The 25,617-nt window shown below is 36.2% G+C and overlaps 1 long non-coding RNA gene across 1 annotated transcript; it reads right to left on the bottom strand.

Annotated features, from left to right (window-relative positions):
• Positions 1–23,126: 23,126 nt before the first annotated feature.
• On the bottom strand, positions 23,127–25,245 carry LOC110939370. Its single transcript, XR_002592205.2, has 3 exons — positions 25,116–25,245; positions 24,538–24,604; positions 23,127–23,242 (listed from the first exon to the last, which is right to left on the bottom strand). It is a non-coding gene; the product is annotated as an uncharacterized LOC110939370 (long non-coding RNA).
• Between the last annotated feature and the right edge of the window lie 372 nt (positions 25,246–25,617).

Raw genomic sequence — 25,617 nt, 5'->3', positions numbered from 1 at the left:
CCGTTTGAAAGTTGTGTGCAGGTTAATTTAGTTTGAAGTTGTTTGTTGCATGTAATTTCGTTTGAAGGACCTAATCTCATTTGAAAAGGGTTTGTTTGTGAAACTTTTTACCGAATCATGGAAGAAGAGTTCTACAACGCGTTTGCTTCATCCCCGACTACTCCGGCTGCTATGGTTCAAAACATAAACATGGAGAACGAAACCGGAACTTTACAAAAACCCCCAAAACTCATGGGTATTGAAGAATATTATGGGTGGAAAGATCGTTTCGAAAACTGGGTACAAGCCAATCATCTAAGATCTTGGGAATGCATTGAGAAGAAGTATGTGAAACCACGTACTGATTTGCAAGTCATCAAAACAATTTCTGAATTGAATGACAAAGAAAGAGATATATACAAAGCTGAAAAGATGATGATTACTCTACTTCAGCAAGCGATAAAAGAAGATATCTTTATATTACTTCAACATGATGGTACTGCACGATCGATCTGGGATGCGCTTAAAACTAAATTTGAAGGTAGTGAAAAGATGACCAGGAGCAAGAAAGCGTTGCTAAAGAAAGAATTTGATATGTTTTCAAGTTTAGCAGGAGAATCATCAAAGAAGTTGATTGAAAGATACTGTCACTTAGTACGATCTATGTCTTTGCTAGGAATTGAAAAACCTCAAGATGAATGGGTCGACAAGTTAGCTGACGCTTTACCTCAGAAAGAGTGGGGTACATTTTTGATGATTTTAAAGAACACCGGAGAATATGATGGCCTTACAATTTCTCAGTTCATCGAAAAGATTGAAGGTCAAGATCTTGAACAACAAAAGATTGCGAGGATGAATAATCCGAGTAATCAACAAGATGTGAAAATGATTACAAAGGAAGTGTTCAAGAGGCTGAAATGAGTCCGAAAATCCAAACTGCTTTTAGTGCTGGGAACTCATCTGGAAATGTTGATCAATGTTCAAACAACAGTAGTGGAGTTTCTTCATATCCAAGTGTTAATCCAAAAAGTTCAACTTCAAGCTTTCATTCTCAAAGCTCAAAAAGTGGAAATGGTTGTGTGATACAGTGCAACATTGCATTGAATCTTCCAAATGGTCAGAGTTTGTCTGAAGAAGTTGCAAAAGATCACATGACATTACTTGCTACAGTTTTGGAGAGCTATGAGGGATTGGTTGCAGGAAGGATCGGAAATCCTATGCTGACAAAAGAGGATTACGATCAGATAGACGCTGAAGAGATGGAACTCATGGACATCAAATGGTGTCTAGCTAGTGTCTTGAGAAGAGCTGAAAAATTCAAAATGATTACAGGAAGAAATGATTTTTTGGATGCTCATGTGTCTACTTTGGGTTTTGATAAATCTAAAGTTTCTTGTTTTCGATGCAGGGAGAAAGGTTATTTTAAGAGAGAATGCAAAAATCAGGAAGCTAGTGGAGCAAAGAATCCTTTTGGAAAAGATGATTACTATCGAAAAGCCATATATCAACAGGTTGCTCATCAACCACATCAACAAAAGGAACCACAAACTGCTCATGCCAGAATGATTGAATATGAAAATAAGAAAGCTTTTTATGGTATCATTGATCAAGATGATGAAAAAGTGGCAGAAGGCTTCAGCTGGGATAAATATATTCCACCAGATTCAAAAGTTGTAGCTTTGATTGCAGAAATAGTTCAAAAGCCTGATTTGTTTACAGAGTGGATGAAAATATTTGATAGTAATGATTCGAGTCAAGAAGAAGAGTCTGTTTCATCCGATGAAAATTCAGAAAGAACAACGGTTTTAGATCAAACACCATCTGATTCTGGTTCTTCAGATGATAGTTCTGAAAAGAAAATTGATTTTGATCAATCTCCAACTGATGACAGTAGTGATGATGAAGAAGAATAGCATATTAATGTTGCAAAAATTCAACTATCTCCTGAAAGTTTTCAATTTTATTTTGCAGATCGCTTGGAGAAGTTGAAGAAGAAACGAGCAGCAAAGGAGTTGAAAAAGGAGAAAGTTGAAGAAGTTAAAGTTGCTGAGAAAGTAGTTAAAGAAGAAAAGGTGGTTGAAGTTGAGAAAGTTGTTGAAGTTGAGAAGGTTATCGAAGTTGAAAAGATTGTGGAAGTCATCAAGCCTTGCTTAAAGTGTTTAGAATCTTGCAAACAGTGTGCAGAAAAGGATGAGAAACTGAGTGAGAAAGACAAGATGATAGAAAAGTTACTGTTTGATCTCAATTACGTGAAAGAATCTTATGACGTATTGAACAGAACGGTAACTGGTCTGCAAAAGACTAATTCTGAAAGAGAAGATGCACTGACAATGCGGAATGCTATGATGATGTCGAAGCAGAAAGCTATAAATTTCTATATTGAAGAAAGTGTAAAGTGGAAGCAAGAGTTGGAAACTGAAAAGATAGAGAATGAACGAATCAGACGATTATTACAAAGTTATTCTAGTTCTGATTATCTAATTGATAGAATTTATCCAACTATTGCAGGTCTTGAAGCATTTAAAGATGAAAAGCCGAAGAAGAAGGACACTGGTAAGAAACAGAGTGTTAGCTATAACAAGTGTCCGCCTCCAATTTGGGAAGGTTATTCTCCAAGAAAACCAAATGAGGAGCAAGTCGAAAAGGCAGTCAATATAAAGTTAAAATCCGAAACAACTGATGAATTACCAGAAAACATTGACGTTACATTCACATCGTCTGACACTGATCATGAGTCCGAGTTAATAAAAAAGGTGGTCGATCAAGTGTTGGATACAGATGAGGAGTCAGAGTCAAAGTCTGAGTCTGAAAATTCGAGTTCGTCGGTCAACAATTCAAGGACGTCGGTTAAACGAGTTTATAGTAAAGAATTCCTGTTATCAAAATCTAATTTGAATGATGAATTATTCAAAGTTGCTTATACATTGAATGATTCAGACAAATTATATTCTGATGAGGAATTTCCAATAAGAAGTGTTAAATTTGAAATGATCAAAAAGGTTTTCAAAATGACAGAAATTAATATTTCTGAAATAAAAGATTTAAATCTTAAAGAAAAACCTAAAAAGTACACTTCAAGAGTTCAACAACGGTTAAACAAGAAAAAAGGTTACAATTCTGGTTCTGGTTTTCAAAAGAACCCAAACCATAATGGTAATTTCAAAAAGAAAGGTCTAGGTTTTATTCCACCTGAAAATTATAAAAATGAGAAAATTTCTAAAACAAATAGAAAATTTGTTTCAGGGACAAGCTGCGAAGAGGAATCAAAAAGCTCATTCTGGAAACAATCAAACAGAGAATTTATTATCCAGAAGCAAGAGAGAATGGGGACTGGAGTTTTTCATAGAAAGAAGACTAGAACCTGTTTTAAGTGCAATGAAGTTGGTCACATTGCATGGAATTGTCCGTTGGATACAAAGACAAAACTGGAGTTTCTGAAAAACTTAAAGGAAAAGTTGTTGAGAAAAATGAACCACCAACTGAAAAATTCAAAATTTTTGAAAATTCAACTTATGAAGTTGGTGAGTGTTCAAAGAAATTTTTTTACAAAAAGAGAGCCAAAGACAACCAAATGTGGGTTGTTAAGAAGTTTTCTGAGAAATTCGGCGATGAACCTGATTCCACAAAATCAGAGGAGCCACGGGTTGAGGTAAAAGAGGAAAACTCAGTGCCTCCAAAATATGATGCAAAATTTCCACCATTGAGGGCTGAGAATTTTAAATCAAAAGTTGGAAAAGTTGAGATCTCGAATCAATTCTATTCGGAGAAGAAAGAATTTGATGTCGAGAAAGCATTTAATGGAAATGTGAAAAAGATTTTTGGAAAAATGGTTGAGAGTAAAGTTCAAGGGGTTAAAGATTTTTATGCGACAAAGAAAGCAACCTATAACCCTACTGAATAAGAGTTAAGATCACTCAAGGCTGGTCAGGCTTGGGTGGACATTTTCTTTACTTGAAAAACCTGACTTGCCGGAGCTTCCAAGTTTGTAATCGTGGAGCATGAATCGGCATCTTTCTTAATAATTGATTTTATAAATGAATCTTAAAATTGTCAAATTTTTACAGGTTAAGGACTTGCCGGAACTCCCAGGTTGGTAAGTGTGGAGTAGGAATCGGCATTTTTTTTTCTTGAGATATTCATGAAAAGTGATTTTGTCTTACAGGTGGTACAGAGGTTTGTTCTTACAAGTGATTCGTCAAGGTCATTAAGTTGAACTTGATGTAATTTTTATACATGTGGTATTCTTGAAAAACAATGTGATGAGTTTACCCCTAGCCTACAAGTGGTTATAACAAAACTTATTTTCCAGAAAAACCATTTTGATTAAAACAAACTTAAGTGTTTTGAAATCTAAATGGGAAAATAGTTTGTTGTAAGGTGGAGTTCTGATTGTTTATGCAAAGTGGATGGAGAATTGAAGCAATTCACATCAAGTTGTCAATCTACTTGTACAGTTTGTTTTCAAATTTCTTTAAATGTGTTTGAATTTTAGGGGGAGTAAAAATTTCAGAAAATCCAAAAACATTAGAAAATTTGAAAAAGCCAAAGACATGATAAAATCAAAAATGAGATTTGTTGTGAAAAAGAGGAAATGATAGTACATCAGTGGACTATCACAACATGCTAAAGAAATGGAAAGTCAAAATGTGATAAACAATCTCACTGCGGATATGCCAGTAGGTTTTTGCAAATTTAGTAGATTGTGACGAGATATAAACCTAAATATTTAAACTTGCTTATCTTGTGAGGAACATTTCTTGGATATATGGGTAACCCCCGAAATCTTGTTTGAAAGGTCCATCTTTCTGAGATACTAGGTCTTTATGCTTAGTGATATCTGGGGTATTATCCCGGACTTCTGATTTTGCGGAAGCAATGGCCTAGTCCCCGTATAATACTTTGCAAAATGCTTGAAATATAGCTCAGCCCTTAGTACAAAAAATGATGAAACATTGAAAAATGCTAATCATGTGCTGTTGAAGAAAAGATCCTCTAAAGGGGACACACCAAAAGTCGAGCCGTCATCTCTCTGCTGAACGGAAGTTCTGACCTGAGCTCTCACGGTTTCGCATTTAACCCCTTACAGATATCATCTAGGTATACTCACCTGTAAGACTGAATATTGGGATCTGGATACGGGAGTATATTCAAGTGGTGGGACACACGAATAAGTTTAAGTACTTAAAACATTAATCTCGTATCTCGAAACAGTTGAACTTTGTGTGAAAATTTAAGTGGATCAATATACTGACAATCTAGGTGAATTGTTTAGAACTTAAAATGTTTAAAGCATAACGGTGTAGGTGATTTGTCTCAAAAACTGATATGATCCTCTTACTCAAACTCGCAAAAATATTGTCTGTAAATATTTCTTTACTGCATTTCATATAAAATTCCAAAAAGATTTGAGTGTGTTTTAGCATAAAATTTTGAAAAAAATCAAAAAGATTTTCGACAACTGGTGTTGAAGAGCTGATTTTCAAAGTTCCAAATGCTAAACATGATGATCAATTTGAGAGGGAGTCTGTTTAAACTGAAAATGTTTAAATATTTTCTTGCATGTGGTTATTAGAAATTATCTTTGAAAAAATTATTCTGGTTAAATTTGAGGGGGGTCTGTAATTATAAATTTGTCAAATGTTAAAATTGTGAAATTTATTGTGAGGAAGAGGATGTGCAGGATAGCCTGGATTCTGGGTTTGAGTATAGAGCCAGGTCACGATCCTGATCCTGTGAAAGCTTCTAGCATATCGAAAGGGAGAGTCTGAAGATACCTGAGTAGATGGTGAACCAGATTATGATTCTGGAACTGATGAACTTAAGGAATCAAGAGATCTGATCAAGAGAATTGGAGAGAAGATAGAGCCAAGTTCAGATCCTGGTAGAAGAGTCTGTTGATGCTGAAGGAAAGAGAAAAAGAGAGCAGTCAGACTGATAAAGACTGAAGATGCGAAGACTTGACACAGTAGACTCGTTAACATCCAAGGGGGAGTCTGTTGGTGCATACGTCTGTCGACTTCGTCTTGTATCGAGTCTTGCATTGCTCAGGGCACGGAGTTCAAGATATCAAGGTCAAAAGCTAATTCATGAACTAGCTAATTCCGCTTGAAGATGTCAAGTTGTACTTCCGCACGGAATTAACATATAATTCCGTCTGAGTATGTAATTTTGTGTGTATCTGATTCCGTGTGAAGTGTGTTTCGTGAAGAATTAGTAAGTCTATAAATAGGGTTAGATCCGTGTCATTTGGTACGAAATTAGGAGACTGTTTTCCGACGGCGAAGCTCTGTCGAAGTGTTGTCTTGTTGTAAAACTGTTCCAGACCAATATAAACGACAGTTAAAGTGTATATCTAGCTGAATTCAACTCATCATGTCTGTTTCCGCCTTTCATTTTGAGTAGAACGCCTCTGATCGACTCGTTTCGGGTCCGCGCACGATCCTACATGAACCGCCCAAGTGTAATAGATGAAACCAGGGCATCAATCTTTACATAAAAACACACGAGGGAGCAATGACCTGAATAGTGGATAATCAAATCAGTTATCAGCTTACAATCCAATTTAGAATTATTACCACATGGTCATTCTATATTTTCTCCTTGGTTGATGGTAGTAGACGTAATAAAAATACTCTATGCAGCTTCAACATCTACTGGCCAATATAATTTAAGAAAAAACAATAGCCTGTTCCTCTGTATCTCATATGGGTTTCATACTTATAGGAATTGCTTCGATAACCGATACGGGACTCGATGGAGCTATTTTACAAATAATCTCTCATGGATTTATTGGTACTGCACTTTTTTTCTTGGCGGGAACGAGCTATGATAGAATACGTCTTGTTTATCTCGATGAAATGGGTGGAGTAGCTATCCCCATGCCTGTTGGTGCATACATCTGTTGTCTTCGTCTTATATCGAGTCTTGGTTTACTACACTTGGAGACAAAAGTTTGAAGGCATAAAGTTTGAGGAGTGCCATGAAAGTTTGAGGAGTGTCATGAAAGTTTGAAGACCGTTCCGTTTGAAGAGGGTTCAGTTTGAAGCATGCCTGTCCGTTTGAAGGGTGTCATGCCACCTTCAAACGGAAGGGTCCTTCCTATAAATACCTCACTTGTCTATTACATTTGCAACTTTCCGGCTTGTGCAACGAAGGGCTGCCGAAGTGTTGTCAGGTTGTAAATTGTTATAAAATCAATCATACAACAGTTTAATGTGTAAATCTAGCTGAATTGACCTCTACACGTCTGTTTCCGCCTTTCGTGTTGAGATAAACTCTTCTGATCGACTCGTTCGGGTCCGAAAACGATCCTACAAGTGGTATCAGAGCTCAGGAGGAAGAGTTCATACCAATTCAGCCACTAATTCTGATTTTCTACACCTTCTTTCAAAATTGAACAAGTTTTCACGGATAAAATTGGCTAAAACTTTCACAATGTGTGCGTAATTGTGTTTTAACAAACCCTTGAGAATATCAGTTCAAAATTCGAAGTAAAAGTGGTAAAAATGGACTGAAACTTGGCTTCCGTTTGAACGAGGCTTAGTATTTCCGTTTGAAATTTGACCCTATCGTTTGAAAATGCTATGGATTCCGTTTGAAAATGACTATTCCGTTTGAACCTATCGTTTGAAGCAACCATCTCGTTTGAAATTGTCATACCGTTTGAGGATGTCGTTTGAAGTTAGCTATACCGTTTGAAACACGTTTCCTGTTTGAAAGTGGTTCAGTAGGTCATGTGATACGTGTCTTGATCTGATCAATTGTCATCATTTCCTTTGAATTAAAATCGTTTGCATGTGATTTGTTGAAAATTGTTGTCGGTTTAGTGGACTTTGAGGTCCAATCAATAAGTCTTGAAACTTGGTAATGGTATAATATGTGCATGTGATCATCGGCCAAGTTTAAAAATCGAAACAAGTTGTATGAGAGAGTTGTCGGCAACTTGTTTGATAAGTCTGCATGTGAATGAATCTTTGAGGCCCAATCATATTCACATAAAAATTGATGTTGTCGGCTTGAGTGTTATTTGAGGTCCAATTAAATTTGATTTGAATTGGAAATTGTTGTCAGCCCACCACACATTCTCGGTCCAATCAGATTTAATGGATACTTAAAATTGTCGATTTTTGCATGTGATTGTTATGAGCTGCCCAATAGGATTGATTTGTGATTATTGATTGTCAGCCGCATTAATATTGTTTTGCAAATTAATCACTCGGTCTAATAGTATCAGCAGCCCGTTCATGTGTTTAACATCGGCCCATTCACTGTTTAGTGCAGCTCACTTCATACTCGGAACTATTGGAAAGTGTTTTGTTTGAACATGTGGTTTATAAGTAATTTTAAGTGAGTTGTCGGCCCTTGTGCTGTTGTTGGAAATCATGATTTTTTTCGTAAAGTGATTGCAATCAAGTGGTTAGTTTGCATCAAAAGTTCAATTGAAGGATCGTATCAGATCAGGTCATTTGAAAAAGTCATTGAACATCTTCCGGGTCATAGCAGTCCGCACAGTGTGTCAACCTTCAGTCCGCACAGAATAATCACCAGTTCGAGTACCCGTTTGTTTCAGTTAATTGATAAGTGGCTAAACTAATTGTGTTTTTTGTCTGTTTGGTTTGTCAGGTATTTCACTAGGTGAACTAGTTCGTTTGAAGGAGTGTGAGGGAAATCCTTCGTTATCGAATCATGGCTGAAGAATTCTACAATGCATTCGCAACGCCCGTTGCACCTGTGACTGCTGCTGAAACATTGTATAGTGAGAATGAGATGGGAACTCATCAGAAACCACCGAAACTCATGTACATTGAAGATTTTCAGGGTTGGAAAAATCGTTTCGAGAATTGGGTTTGATGGAGGGTGCAAAACACGAGTGTTAAGTGTGTTATCTTGCGTGTTTTAATGCGGTTTATGCGGTGATATGTTTTGAATGCGATAACTACGAGTATTTGTGGTTTTACAGGGCAATCTTCTAAATCGATGGAGTTAAGATGTTTAGAGACGAAGTGGAATAACCGGTGACGTTAGTCGCTTATTCAGTGCTCATTTTGGATCTTAAAACAACGTGAAAGTGTAATGAATGCGAGAGATTAAAGTCCGAGGGCCTAGAGTGTCAAGTTGAGATAAGTCAGCCAATTGTTTACAGGAGATTCAAGACGTAACCTACGGGTTATATGTGTAGCCTACGGTCGGCCAGAATAGAAAAGAACCAGAATGTTTAAACCGTAACCTACGGTATTAAACCGTAGGCTACGGTTGGCTCATGTAAGGAAAAAAGAATAAAACATGATCCATATATCATCACACGCATAAATAAAAAGAAAAAGGCAACAACATTAATGGAGGATGATATATTAATTCAACATCATCATTGATTTTGGTGACTTCTAAAAGAAAAAGGAGATACACGTCAACAACACAAGGGTTCATATATGATTGACATGTGAACACAGACTTTGAGGAAGGAATTGAGAGACAAGTGCAATTAATTAACACAAATATATGATCATCATTCACGCAGCCTTCTTTCACGCGGACCAAGGTTATATATAAAAACATCATAATGGGCGGCATTTTTATGATATAAATCACTTCTTGATGGGCCGACATATTGGGTTTGGATCATCACAGGTTGGCCGATATGATAAGAGTCACGTGGACTCTTTTGGCGGTTGTTAACATCTTGGACTATTAGAGTTTTTTTTATTGGGCCGATTATTGAGAAGTCAGAGAAGAGAACACATCATCATCACCACATCGAACAGATCAGAAGTATGGTTTCAGCCGCATACCAAGCATTCGAAGATCAACCGACCGACATGAGCGGCTAGTTTCTTAGTGGTTTCCTTCGGATGGAGGGTTTTGTAAGTTAGATAATACTATGTGTTTGCTTTAATCGTTTTGACTCGGTGATCTAAGCCGATGCTTTTCACCTTGATTTGATTTATTGGTTGTAAACGATTGCATTTATTTAAACCTTAATTTCTAAGCATTCAGTTCCCGAGAGTTCTAGTAATTGGGATATATTTGACATGGGGTTAGGGTTTGTAAATTGTAATTGATAATCATTCGATAACCTCCCGTTATGTATTGACCGGAGTACTTAGTCGTTGGTTATCACAATTGATGAATTAAAATTGACACCTATGTCTATGTAGGTTACGATTAAACACATAGTGGATACTAAGTGTAAAACCTGAAATCTGGAGGAACCATCTTCTCTCCTATTGACTCAAATCCCAAATTTTGTTTGTTAATTTAGATAATTCTCTTAAACAGTCAAACTATCAATTGATTTTTATTTCTTAGCATTAGTTAATTAAATACTTAGCATAATAACACTTTCCACAATCCTCCTCTGGTTCGATATCCGACTTACTCTATCTACATAGTTTAGTTGGTTTTTGCATGTCACTAACGACATACATCAAAATGGCGCCGTTGCCGGGGAGGCGTGCGCAAAGTGTTTAGTGTTAAGTTTTTAGTAAAAAAGATAAAAAAAAATTTCAAAAAAAAAAATTCAAAAAAAAAAAAAAATAAAAAAAATCCAAAAATAGTATTTTATTCGTCATATATTCCACTGTTTGCTTTTACCTTGGGTATACTAGTTTTGTCTGTGCAGATTTATTGCAGATCTTATTATGGAAAGTGCTTACTGGTCATGCCGAGGTTGTGGTAGTCCATGTCACACGCGTGACGATTGTCCTGTGTTCCGGAAAATGTGTGAGGACGAACAGAGGAGAGCAGATGAGTTGGATTTTTATTCTGATGATGATGTCCACCCATACTATTCTTATTCTGATTCGCAGCGAGTTGCATATGATTACCAATCGGATACGAATTATTATTATGATGAGCAGACATGGTATGAGAGTAGCTATGATCCGGGGATGGTACAAAGCATGAGTTACCAAGAGGAGTATGGCGACTGTTATGATGAATACTCTCACTTTTCTTATGAAGATTATCAGGTACACTATCAGGATGCCTATCATACCCGGTATACGGTTGATCAGGGTGAGTCTGAATGTGCACCCCAGTCACCTAGTTACTATCAATCACCCCAATTTAGAAGTCTTATGGAATATAGGAGACAAAGTGAACTGGCATACATTGAAAAGGAATTGGCGAAACCTAACCTGTCAATAGAGGACCAGTTGGAGATGCGGATTACTAAGTATAACCTTTTGATGGCTGAAGTGAAGGATGATGGGCCAAGAATGACTCCAATGGAAAAACGCCAAGCCAGGGATAGATGGGTGTCTCTACAGATGTCTCTTTCTCAAGTAAGGGATGAGGTTGTGGAGGTTAATACCACACCGGTGATTCCCCCAATTGTTGAACAGTCAGATGTGGAGAAAATTGTAGAAGGTGATGAGGTGAAAGAAGACATTCCACAAAATAAGTGTGGGGATGCACATATAGAGATGAGGAAGGTGACAGTGAAGGATATCGGACGGATCATCATAAAGTGGTTGTGCACTAATCCAACTTATATGCTGATATTGAGTAAAAAGAAACGCTTGTGGAGAGTTAACTATCGAGTGTATGTTGGGAACTCGATAGGAAAGTGTGGACTGAGGCCGGACTGCAGTACTTCAGTGGACATCTTGATAAAAATTAGACTCCGCTGGATCAGTGATGTCAGGTACCGTGCATTCATGGGAAATACAAGGGGTAAATGTGCACTGAGACCACCGTAGCACATATCAGGTACGGTCTGGCTGAAGACCTTTAAACTTAGCGCTCTCGGGAGGCAGCCCGAGGATGTAGAGTTTGTACTTTGTTTTGGTTTCGTTTGGTGTGTTTGTGTTTTGACAGGTTCCTACGATTTTATCTTCACGGATGCAATGAATCAAGTGTGGGGATGTTTGGCAACATCCCCGATGAGATCTCAAAGAATCTATGAGGGGCGTATGTTCCGGTTAGATCGCCAGCAGCTACACCACTACAAACACTTCACTTGTTTTCTAATCAGGTGCATGTGTTTATCTATCTTGTGTTTTTATTTGTTTTTGTGTACTTGGTGGTGTGAATCTTTGTGTTGGGAATGGTGTCAATTGTGAGTCGTCTAGTTATTAGCCGTTCATGGTTTGCTGGTGGTATCTCTCGAGTTTAGATTATAAATTGCACCATACATTGGGGACAATGTATCCCAAGTGTGGGGATGCGGGAACTCGAGAGAGGGTTGGTAGGATTGATGATCTTAAATGCTTGAATTGGTTGAAAGTTGGTAAAAATTGAAAAATTTGAAAATTTTTTTTGTCTCGAGTATGCTTGAACTACATGAAAACCGACATTTTCAATCGCTAAAGGTTCCTACTGATATTAAACTAACTTAGATCCCTAGTCATGGTTGTCCCTTTAAGTTTCATGAGAGTATTTCTGATAAGTTTTAGAAAATAGTTTATAAGAGATGCCTAACTAGGGGTAACATGCTTTAGGAATTACACATGCTACGTGTCGGCAACCCATATTCCTTTTATTCGGTGAGATATTTGAGCCTACTAGTTGTTAGTTTAAATTGCTATAAATGTTCATTTGCTGAGAGTAGGCCATATGTTTCTTTGTGTTAGAACTTGTGTGGTTTGATACGTGCCGAGACTGTGCTTTAGCGTGTGCACATATATGCTAAAGGCATTAGGATCCCGTTATTGTGTTATATGTTGATTGTTTATCCACCCACCTTAGTCAACCATGTTGAGCCTTTTACCCTTCGTTTGCTACACCTTGTTTGACCCGTTTGCTTACCAACCATGAATGACAAGTACGTGCTAGATGTTTGTTAAAAAAAAATTGAAAAGAAAAAAAAATTGAAAAGAAAAAAAATTTGAAAAAAAAAGAAAGAAAAAGAAAGAAAGAAAAAAAAAAACAAAAATCATCGTTATGTTGGTGTTAAATAAGTGGGTTGGAAATTACCCAAAGTGTTAGTAGATATTGTGAATAAGTTGTCATGGTTTGGTATCTTCATTTGTGTTCGCCAAATAAACATAAAAACCCAAAAATATATCCTTACCTTTACCCTTAACCCAAAACCCGAAAAGTCCTTTTGATATGTGCTACGTTACTTGATACAGTGGAGGTGTGATTGCTATACAAGCTTATGATTTCCAAGTAGCATATTTGGTTTTGAGTGAATTGTATACTAGCACATTACACGCTAGTCTTGATTAAACCGAGAGGAGTGATCATTGTGAGGGGCGTGTGGCATGTGTGTAGTATCATAAGCATGTTAGTTTTAGTTAGGCAAGTCTTAAGTTGTTTTAAATGCGTATCACTTATTTGTCAGATTGTCAATCTCGATTGTGTCAGTCTATGGGACGGGTATGACATGGGACCTTAAATTGCTAATTCGGTAAGGAATTTAATGGTGATTTGTTAATAAGGTGAGTATTGTTTGTAATGGTTGCTTGAGGACAATCAATGTCAAGTGTGGGGATGTGATGGAGGGTGCAAAACACGAGTGTTAAGTGTGTTATCTTGCGTGTTTTAATGCGGTTTATGCGGTGATATGTTTTGAATGCGATAACTACGAGTATTTGTGGTTTTACAGGGCAATCGTCTAAATCGATGGAGTTAAGATGTTTAGAGACGAAGTGGAATAACCGGTGACGTTAGTCGCTTATTCAGTGCTCATTTTGGATCTTAAAACAACGTGAAAGTGTAATGAATGCGAGAGATTAAAGTCCGAGGGCCTAGAGTGTCAAGTTGAGATAAGTCAGCCAATTGTTTACAGGAGATTCAAGACGTAACCTACGGGTTATATGTGTAGCCTACGGTCGGCCAGAATAGAAAAGAACCAGAATGTTTAAACCGTAACCTACGGTATTAAACCATAGGCTACGGTTGGCTCATGTAAGGAAAAAAGAATAAAACATGATCCATATATCATCACACGCATACATAAAAAGAAAAAGGCAACAACATTAATGGAGGATGATATATTAATTCAACATCATCATTGATTTTGGTGACTTCTAAAAGAAAAGGAGATACACGTCAACAACACAAGGGTTCATATATGATTGACATGTGAACACAGACTTTGAGGAAGGAATTGAGAGACAAGTGCAATTAATTAACACAAATATATGATCATCATTCACGCAGCCTTCTTTCACGCGGACCAAGGTTATATATAACAACATCATAATGGGCGGCGTTTTTATGATATAAATCACTTCTTGATGGGCCGACATATTGGGTTTGGATCATCACAGGTTGGCCGATATGATAAGAGTCACGTGGACTCTTTTGGCGGTTGTTAACATCTTGGACTATTAGAGTTTTTTTTATTGGGCCGATTATTGAGAAGTCAGAGAAGAGAACACATCATCATCACCACATCGAACAGATCAGAAGTATGGTTTCAGCCGCATACCAAGCATTCGAAGATCAACCGACCGACATGAGCGGCTAGTTTCTTAGTGGTTTCCTTCGGATGGAGGGTTTTGTAAGTTAGATAATACTATGTGTTTGCTTTAATCGTTTTGACTCGGTGATCTAAGCCGATGCTTTTCACCTTGATTTGATTTATTGGTTGTAAACGATTGCATTTATTTAAACCTTAATTTCTAAGCATTCAGTTCCCGAGAGTTCTAGTAGTTGGGATATATTTGACATGGGGTTAGGGTTTGTAAATTGTAATTGATAATCATTCGATAACCTCCCGTTATGTATTGACCGGAGTACTTAGTCGTTGGTTATCACAATTGATGAACTAAAATTGACACCTATGTCTATGTAGGTTACGATTAAACACATAGTGGATACTAACTGTAAAACCTGGAATCTGGAGGAACCATCTTCTCTCCTATTGACTCAAATCCCAAATTTTGTTTGTTAATTTAGATAATTCTCTTAAACAGTCAAACTATCAATTGATTTTTATTTCTTAGCATTAGTTAATTAAATACTTAGCATAATAACACTTTCCACAATCCTCCTCTGGTTCGATATCCGACTTACTCTATCTACATAGTTTAGTTGGTTTTTGCATGTCACTAACGACAGACATCAGGGTTCAAGCATACAAATTTGATGCATGGTGTTCGTTGTTGAAATATTATGAGAAACCAAAGAATGAACGGGGTATTGAAAAGGCTTTTAGTGATTATACTGAGAGTGACAAATTGCAGTTTACAAGTGAGAAAATGATGATAAGTATTCTTCAACAAGCAATTAAAGAAGATATCTTTATCTTGCTTCAACATAATGGGACAACGAGATCAATTTAGGAGGCTTTGATTCAGAAATTCAGAGGGAGTGCTGATATGATCAAAAACAAGAAGGCATTATTGAAGAAATCATTCGATATGTTTACAGCTTTCGATCATGAAACTATAAAAGAAACTATTGATAGGTATTGTCATCTGGTATTGGAAATGGGTAGGTTGGACATCAAGAAAGAGGACGATGAGTGGGTCGACAAACTAGCTGAGGCGTTACCACAACATAAGTGGGGAACATATTTGATGGTTGTGAAACTTATGAGAAAGTCTGAGAGCATGAATTTGGCTCAGTTTATTCAGAAAATCGAAGAGCAGGAGCTGGATATTCAAAAGACAGCTATCATGACAAATCCAAATGCGAAACAGGATGTCAGTTTGTACTACCGAGGGAACAAGTTTGAGGCTACCCCTAGCCAGAGTCCAAAGCCTAGTACTGCATTCAGTGCTGATGGTTATGCAAGTCCAAATGCTAGCACTACAACTCAAAGTGGTGGATACACTTCATCATTCTCCAGTTTTGATCCAAACAGCAACACACCTAGTCCTCAGAAGCAAAATTCTACAAATCTGCAGTGCAATGTGACTTTGAACATCCAGAATGGTCAAAATTTATCTCCTGAAGTGGCTAAACAACACATGGCATCTCTTATAGCCATGTTAGAGTCATATGAAAGCTTGATTGCAGGAAGAATTGGTAATCCGATGCTCACGAAAGAAGATTACGACCAAATCGATGCAGAAGAGCTTGAACTGATGGATGTAAAGTGGTGTTTATCTAGTGCATGCAGGAGAGCTGAAAAGTTTCAACAAATTACTGGCAGAGATGAGTTCCGAGGAATGGCTACCTCTCCACTTGGTTTTGACAAGTCAAAGGTTACCTGTTTCCGATGTAAAGGAAAAGGTCATTTTAAACGGGAGTGTAAGAACCAAGAGTCAACTGAAAGTCAAGATAAGAGCAATTATTATCAGAAATCAATTTTTCATCAGATCGATCAACAACCTCAACAGAAGGAACAGAAAATTGCTCATGGGAAAATGATTGAAGAAGCAAATAAAAAGGCTTATTTTGGAATAATAAACCAAGGTGATGAGTTTGTTGCAGAGGGATTTAGCTGGGACAATTACGTACCTAGTGGGACTATACCTGGTGTGGCTCTTGTTACCAGAATTTTGGGTGAAAATGAAGAGAGTCAGAAAAGAATTCCAATATTTCCAGATCTTGGAAGTGATGTTGATACAGATGATGAGGAAGAGTATCTTAACAAATGTAGAAAAAGCATTGATCCTGATAGTTTTAATTTTTTCTATGCAGATAAAGTTGAGGTGCTGAATCAAAAGAAGATTGCTCGTTTGCAGAGAGAGCTAGAAGCAGCAAAGTTACTCGCTAATGAAAAGGCGAAGACGGAAGCTGGAAAAACAAAAGATGAAGCAGTGAATGAGAATGCACCAGAAAAGATTGTTGAATTAGAGAAAGTGGTCGAGAAAATTGTCGAAGTTGAAAAACTTGTAGAAGTTAAGAAGATTGTTGAAATAGAAAAGATTGTTGAGGTCGAGAAACTTGTTGAAGTTGAAAAGACTGTCGAAGTCGAAAAGATAGTTGAAAAGGTGGTTGAAGTTACTAAGCCTTGTGAGAAATGTTCAGAATCTTGCAAAGATTGTGATGAGAAAGACAAAAAGATTGCTGAGTTAGAGAAAATGAAGTATGTTAAAGAGTCCTATGATGTTCTAAACGGGACAGTTGATGGTCTGAAAAGGACAAATGCAGAAATCGAAAAAGTAAATGACAAAATTAGTGCAACTTTGATGACAAAGCAGAGTGTTATAAATGATTACATTGAAGATTGTGCTAATTTGAAGAAGGAGTTGGAACTTGAGAGAATTGAGAGTGAAAGGATTAACCGATTACTTTTGAGTTATACTACTTGTGATTATCTGATTGATCGTGTTTATCCTATTGTTGCAGGTCTTGAAGCGTTCAAGAAGAAAGAAAAAGAAGAGGATGCTGGTAAGACACAAAGTGTAAAGTATAACAAGTGTCCGCCCCCAATCTTTGAAACTTATTCTCCCAGAAATCCAAACGAGGAAAGGGTAGACAAGGCTCTAAACATCAAATTAAAGTCTGAAATTACTGATGAATTACCAGACAATATTGATGTCACATTCACAGCGTCTGACACTGATCATGAGTCTGAGTTAGTTAAGAGAGTTGTCGATCAGGTGTTAGACATGGATGAAGAGTCAAAATCGGAGTCTAAGTCAGATAGTTCGAGTTCATCTGGGAAGAGTCCGAGTTCGCCGGTTATGTAACACTCGTCTTATAGTTTCATTTTATAACCATAAAATACGGACTATTTAACTAAAAAATATATGACCAACAAAACTTAGTTAATAACTAAGATGTACGTCATTATAGTATTTAAACATAGTTGACTAACTAGATTAAAATGTTCAATATTCAAATGAGTTTACAAAACAACATGTTTTAAACTAGATTAGATTAGCACGGAAGCATTCAAAACTTGTGTTCGGTTCTTGATCCCATTGCTTGATCAACATCCACAACAAACGAGCATCACCTATGGTCAAAACCACATTAATCGTTAGTTTTGACATCTTAATATTAAGTAAAAATGAGTTCTATTGCTTAAATAATGAAAAACAAACAAATTACTGCCAAACTGTGAGCCACGGTTCAGAACCGTGGCCTACGGTTCGCCCAGCTCAAAACAAAACTGTTAGACTGTGAGTCACGGTTCAGGACCGTGACCCACGGTTCGCCCAGCTCCAAACAGAATTGCCAGACTGTGAGTCACGGTTCAGGACCGTGACCCACGGTTCGCCCAACTCAGCCTTCTTATATATTTTTTTTTTGCTTAATTCCTCATAACTTTTTATTTACATATCCGTTTTAGCCGATTCTTTTTCCTATATGTCCGTATTAAAATTACGGATCTAACCGTATAAATCTCATTTAGCGAAACCCGGATTATGAACGAATGGTCCACAAAATCCTAGTTTCGATTATTCGACCCATTAGCTATGTGTGCAAATTGTTCGCCAACTTATTCTTTGGCATTCTAATCTTCTTTACCCATCATCCGGGGCTTACGATCACTAGCGTATCAATACCAAGTCCATTGTTTTACGCTCTGTGATCCACCATCGCCATAAACTATTTAAAACACATTCTTACTATCTACTACACAATTAATCGACCCGTTTGGCTCATTTATGGAATCCTCCATTTCCAATGACTACCAAACATTTTCTAATCAAGTTTTTGACTCATTTATCTAATAGTGATCTTTGTCACTTTTATTAACGAATATCTTGTCTTAAAAACACAATTTCAAATGACCGTAATTCTAATTAACAATAATGTAACGGAACAAGGTTACATACCTGCATAATTTAACGTCATTGATTTTCCAACCATAATTACCCACTCCCGGGCTTGTCCATCTTAGAGTATCATCTCCATTCCATGGTTTACGTTCTTATAACTCAAATTTAACGAGTGACGTTCAAGTCACTTCAAACACTACCATTTCGACCATTATTTTAACTCGTTCATTATCTAGTGAAATTTCATCACTTAATGTACATTCTAAACATGACTAATTTAAACAACATTATCAATAAACATACCTAACCAAACATTTATTTTGACCCGTTTGGTTTGTCGAGTGAATTCCATCACTTCATTGACATTCCAAATACACTTTAACCATTCGTTTTGACCTGTTTGGTTATCGAGTGAATTCCATCACTTCATTGATTTACCAAACGCATAATTTGCCATATCCATCAAACATGCGTTTTTGTCCGATTTTCAACAATTATCTTTCATTTAGGCATTTTAACGAACACCTAACGGGCATAATTTTACATATTTAAAAACAAGTTCATAACTTGTTAATTTTGCCCAGTATAAACACACAATTCAATTCCATTATGTCAAGCATGCATACTAATCTCAGAATCATTTCATAGAAATCAAGTAACACCACTTTTGATAGTCGTGATTCTTGTGTTCATCTTATTTTTACAAAACCCATTTAACTTATCAATGGATTATCATGAATTTCATAAATTAAACACTAATTCGACATGTTATTGACTAGGGTTTACTCCTAGACATGTTTTTATTGCTAATCTCATCTAAACATCAAATAATCAAGCCCAGATTTTGATTTTCACAAATCATCAAGAATTTGAGATGAAACCAAATAGTAAATTTTGACATACCTTATGATCACTACACTTAGGTGATCACTAATTTATGCTTGGATATCGATTTGGGACTGATTTGGCCCTTCAATTTGTCAATTTTTGAGCTAGTTAGGGTTTGATGTGGGGAGCCCCTGGCTTCTCTGGAGAGTTCGACCAGAACACACACTTAAAGTGTGTGTTTTGGTGTCTAGTGTTTTAATTAAAGCAAACTTGTTTCAAGTTTGCTACAATTGACCCCTATACTTTATTCCAAGTCACATAGTGTGTTATATTAACCAATTTTCTTTATTACTACAAAACAACTAACTAACTAGGTTACTTATTCCTAGTTAGTTTATTTTGTTTATTACTAACATTAAATTTTTAAATATAAAATTTTGTATTTTCGGGGTGTTACAAGTCTACCCCCCTTAAAGAGGTTTCGTCCCCGAAAGCTTCCTTACGTAGTTTATTGGTTTAAACCAAACAAACTTAGTTTCATTTTTAAGGCATTCCTTCTTTCGGTCTATAGTTATCATTTGTATTGACGTGTACGTCTTCCATGTGCAATGCCTCCTGGGTCGTACTTTTATCATGTATTTCTTATCTTTTTTCGTCTATTTGACCGAGTTGTTATTTGATCACCCGGTCACTAAGCCTGTCAACATGTTTACTTCACGCTAATCTTATATTGACGAGCGTTTTACATAGTTCATAACCTTTCTTTGACTTCGAATGGTTTTACCGGCTAGATGGATTAGTCGTCGTTACTTCATACCCCGTCATTTGGGTGTACCACATTGCCATCCTCGGCCTTATGTGAATTCCTGATCTAATACTTCTTATGTTTTGTTAAATCGTCGCTTTTGACTAAAAATGAATTTTAGTTTAACATTTTTCTCTTTAACTATGTCGATTACTCTCATTGGGGAATTGACGACTAAAGGTTTATTCCTTTCCATTAGTATTATTAGGCGGGGAATCATCACTAGTTCCCACGCTTTACATTATCGACCTGTAGGTTCCTACACTTAGCCTCGTAGGCTATTTTATTAGATATTTTACCTTTTTAAGTTTAGAAATCGTTCATTTTCATTCTTGAATTCTATGGACCTTGACCGTTGTTTAAAGCTACATTCGTTTTCTTTTTTTTTTAAACTAATCTTCCAACTCTATGACTTCTTACATCATTTGCACGTTGGTTTGTTTTCCGCTTACCGTTATTTGGCTTACGCCTCTATTTCCTTTCAACCCGTTCCACGGGTTCTTTATCTTAATGTTTGTAACTCTTTGGTTTCACTAGTCTGTGTTTTCATTTCTATACTCTTTTATGACCTATCCCATAGGTTCATTAATATTTCGTGCTTCCATTATTCGGTTTACGCTTATTGGACTATCAAGTATTTATACTTTATTTGACCAGTTTGACATATTTGTGTGAATCCATCACTTATGACAATCAAACTTCATTCTTTATTTAACTTGTCCAACCTCGAAATAGTTGAACATCCCTATCGAAATTCTGTTTGCAAAATTTTATTATTCTTTTAGTCATAACTCATAAATCCGAGTCTTTTGACTTTATAATCCGCGTTCCCGTCTCTTGGTTTACGCATATACTCAAAATTCCCACCCATCTATCGGGTATTTTACCGAAGTCATCACCAAAGAAACCATTGCATTTAGACATTGTTTTAATTCGTTTGGTCGTCTTAGCGAATTCCTTCGCTTTTATTCGACCAAGTCCTTTGTTCTTTATTCAACCCGTTTGACTTGTCCGTGTGAATTTCATCACTTATGACAGTCAAACTTTATCCCCACGCCTTCGCATTCTTATTAGTCGGTTTGTATTTTCATTTACTTTAGTTCTTGTCCCTTCCCTCGGGCTCATTATTTTAATTTAATATGTTTCCATTACCCAACTTGCGTTTTTCCTTTATTATTAAACATTTTACTTATTTGATTCGAACACTCTCTTTCTCTTTTTTTTAATAACCCTTAGATCCGTCTCTTTTATCAATGTCCTGACGGTTCATTTCTTAAGCCTTATTTGGTAAAACCACTGCTATTGTTATACGGCTTTTGTGGTTACTCGCTTTCATTCCAACACTTTTAAAAGGTTCCTTTTACCAATCTTTTATACAATCACACCCATCAATGTGATTATCGTTCTTCCTCGCAAGGATTTGATGAATAATATGTTACTTGGATAGTTACCCATACCCAAGTTTCTAAATCCACATTTATTGATACTTCATTATTCACAGCAGTGAATAATACGTATTATCTCTTTAGCTTCTTTCTCGGGGATAATTCTGTTCGAGCCTTAATTTCTCATTTTTAACCTTAATCCATTGTAACAATAACATAACCAATTCATTTTATTTTATTATTCCATGTTGTTGTATAGAATTTACCCACATCGTTTATCAATGTAGACGATGTTTCTACATGTTTTGTTTGGTTTGGCCAAGTCTATAACCTTGTCTTCGCCATGTATTATTATTGCAAATTCCGGGTTCGAGTGCACGCGCACTCCTTTCCATTGCAATATCTATCGAGATTACTTTTACCTCGGTTTCACATACTCGTCAATATTTATTTATTTTTATGTACATCAGGGCTTAACCTACATTAACATACATGACAAAAAATATAACGTGCGTTATTATCATAGAACGTGCGTGATTATAGTCCTATGCGTGATTATGTGGTCCCATGCGTGATTATGTGGTCCTATGTGTGATTATGTGGTCCCATGCGTGATTATACCCCTGATCCAACGGTTACCATTGTCTCCTACGTGATGTATGATAAGGCTTTTTGTATGTTAACCTTACTCTCTATATATATATATAAATATTTCTTTTACATAATTTATTCATTTCACTAATCATATATGCCCATAGGCAACTATCGTTCATTATGTGAATTATCACATTCTACTTGTCTTATCGTAATTTATAACGTGTACCTGATTGATACTCGCCCTGATGTACTCCGTTGTCTCAAGTCATCACTTGATTTAGGTTCTTTGTTAGCATGTTCTTTGTCATGCTTCCGAACCTTCCTCCATCTAGATTATTTATCTCCCGTCATCTTCAGATGCGGTTATCATATCATTCGAACATTTATTATTAATCTTGCTATTCGATGTTGCTCGTATTATCATACGAGGCATCCAAATATACTTATTTCATATGTACTTATTTTATAATGAATCTATGGTTAGGGTTTATACTACCTAATCATCTTTTATCAACACTAGACATTTCGAATCTGTAATGTTTATGTCACTATAAAAATTTCGTTTTATAACATATGCATCATTCGCTTTGGTTTAGCCAAGTTTACCACATACATAAACCATTCATGTTTAATGCACTTTCCGGGTTTGTGTGTGTTAACACGCTCTTCCCGTGCACATCAAATCAACTTCCTTTTTCTAATATGCAAATAAAAATTTACTAAATGACTAATTCTTACCGGATGTTTGATCAAGCTTGAACCGAACACACTTTGTCAACAACCTTGAGCTCTGATTACCAACTTGTAACACTCGTTTTATAGTTTCATTTTATAACCATAAAATACGGACTATTTAACTAAAAAATATATGACCAACAAAACTTAGTTAATAACTAAGATGTACGTCATTATAGTATTTAAGCATAGTCGACTAACTAGATTAAATGTTCAATATTCAAATGAGTTTACAAAACAACATGTTTTAAACTAGATTAGATTAGCACGGAAGCATTCAAAACTTGTGTTCGGTTCTTGACTCCATTGCTTGATCAACATCCACAACAAACGAGCATCACCTATGGTCAAAACCACATTAATCGTTAGTTTTGACATCTTAACATTAAGTAAAAATTAGTTCTATTGCTTAAATAATGAAAAACAAACAAATTACTGCCAAACTGTGAGCCACGGTTCAGAACCGTGGCCTACGGTTCGCCCAGCTCAAAACAAAAATGCTAGACTGTGAGTCACGGTTCGAGACTGTGACCCACGGTTCGCCCAGCTCCAAACAGAACTGCCAGACTGTGAGTCACGGTTCAGGACCATGACCCACGGTTCGCCCAGCTCAGCCTTCTTATATATATTTTTTTCGCTTAATTTCTCATAACTTTTTATTTACATATCCGTTTTAGCCGATTCTTTTTCCTATATGTCCGTATTAAAATTACGGATCTAACCGTATAAATTTCATTTAGTGAAACCCGGATTATGAACGAATGGCCCACAAAATCCTAGTTTCGATTATTCGACCCATTAGCTATGTGTGCAAATTGTTCGCCAACTTATTCTTTGGCATTCTAATCTTCTTTGCCCATCATCCGGGGCTTACGATCACTAGGGTATCAATACCAAGTCCATTGTTTTACGCTTTGTGATCCACCATCGCCATAAACTATTTAAAACACATTCTTACTATCTACTAAACAATTAATCGACCCGTTTGGCTCATTTATGGAATCCTTCATTTCCAATGACTACCAAACATTTTCTAATCAAGTTTTTGACTCATTTATCTAATAGTGATCTTCGTCACTTTTATTAACGAATATCTTGTCTTAAAAACACAATTTCAAATGACCGTAATTCTAATTAACATAATGTAACGGAACAAGGTTACATACCTGCATAATTTAACGTCATTGATTTTCCAACCATAATTACCCACTCTCGGGCTTGTCCATCTTAGAGTATCATCTCCATTCCATGGTTTACGTTCTTATAACTCAAATTTAACGAGTGACGTTCAAGTCACTTCAAACACTACCATTTCGACCATTATTTTAACTCGTTCATTATCTAGTGAAATTTCATCACTTAATGTACATTCTAAACATGACTAATTTAAACAACATTATCAATAAACATACCTAACCAAACATTTATTTTGACCCGTTTGGTTTGTCGAGTGAATTCCATCACTTCATTGACATTCCAAATACACTTTAACCATTCGTTTTGACCTGTTTGGTTATCGAGTGAATTCCATCACTTCATTGATTTACCAAACGCAACCATTTTCGCTATATCAACATTAAACATATTTACGACTACGCTTGTCTACATAAATGTAAAGAGACGACAAGTCGCGTACCTTTAAAGCGTTCCCTTCAAGCGTGTGTCCGCTCCGGCTTGTCCGCTTGAAGACCCGGTTTCCATGCCTAAAGAGTTCAATCCACAAACCGTTTCGAACCCTTTTTATAAGTCTTAACGCATAATTTTCCATATCCATCAAACATGCGTTTTTGTCCGATTTTCAACAATTATCTTTCATTTAGGCATTTTAACGAACACCTAACGGGCATAATTTTACATATTTAAAAACAAGTTCATAACTTGTTAATTTTGCCCAGTATAAACACACAATTCAATTCCATTATGTCAAGCATGCATACTAATCTCAGAATCATTTCATAGAAATCAAGTAACACCACTTTTGATAGTCGTGATTCTTGTGTTCATCTTATTTTTACAAAACCCATTTAACTTATCAATGGATTATCATGAATTTCATAAATTAAACACTAATTCGACATGTTATTGACTAGGGTTTACTCCTAGACATGTTTTTATTGCTAATCTCATCTAAACATCAAATAATCAAGCCCAGATTTCGATTTTCACAAATCATCAAGAATTTGAGATGAAACCAAATAGTAAATTTTGACATACCTTATGATCACTACACTTAGGTGATCACTAATTTATGCTTGGATATCGATTTGGGACTGATTTGGCCCTTCAATTTGTCAATTTTTGAGCTAGTTAGGGTTTGATGTGGGGAGCCCCTGGCTTCTCTGGAGAGTTCGACCAGAACACACACTTAAAGTGTGTGTTTTGGTGTCTAGTGTTTTAATTAAAGCAAACTTGTTTCAAGTTTGCTACAATTGACCCCTATACTTTATTCCAAGTCACATAGGGTGTTATATTAACCAATTTTCTTTATTACTACAATACAACTAACTAACTAGGTTACTTATTCCTAGTTAGTTTATTTTGTTTATTACTAACATTAAATTTTTAAATATAAAATTTTGTATTTTCGGGGTATTACAGGTTAGGAGGGTTTACAATAAAGAATTTCTGTTATCAAAATCTAATTTGAATGACGGATCAGTCAAAGTAGCATATACGTTGAATGATTCAGACAAATTATATTCTGATGAGGAATTCC

This window comes from Helianthus annuus, chromosome 5 (assembly GCF_002127325.2).
Source record: "Helianthus annuus cultivar XRQ/B chromosome 5, HanXRQr2.0-SUNRISE, whole genome shotgun sequence".
Classification (NCBI taxonomy): domain Eukaryota; kingdom Viridiplantae; phylum Streptophyta; class Magnoliopsida; order Asterales; family Asteraceae; genus Helianthus; species Helianthus annuus.
The sequence above is the reverse complement of the archived record's forward strand: the minus strand, read 5'-3'. Positions and strand labels throughout refer to the sequence as shown.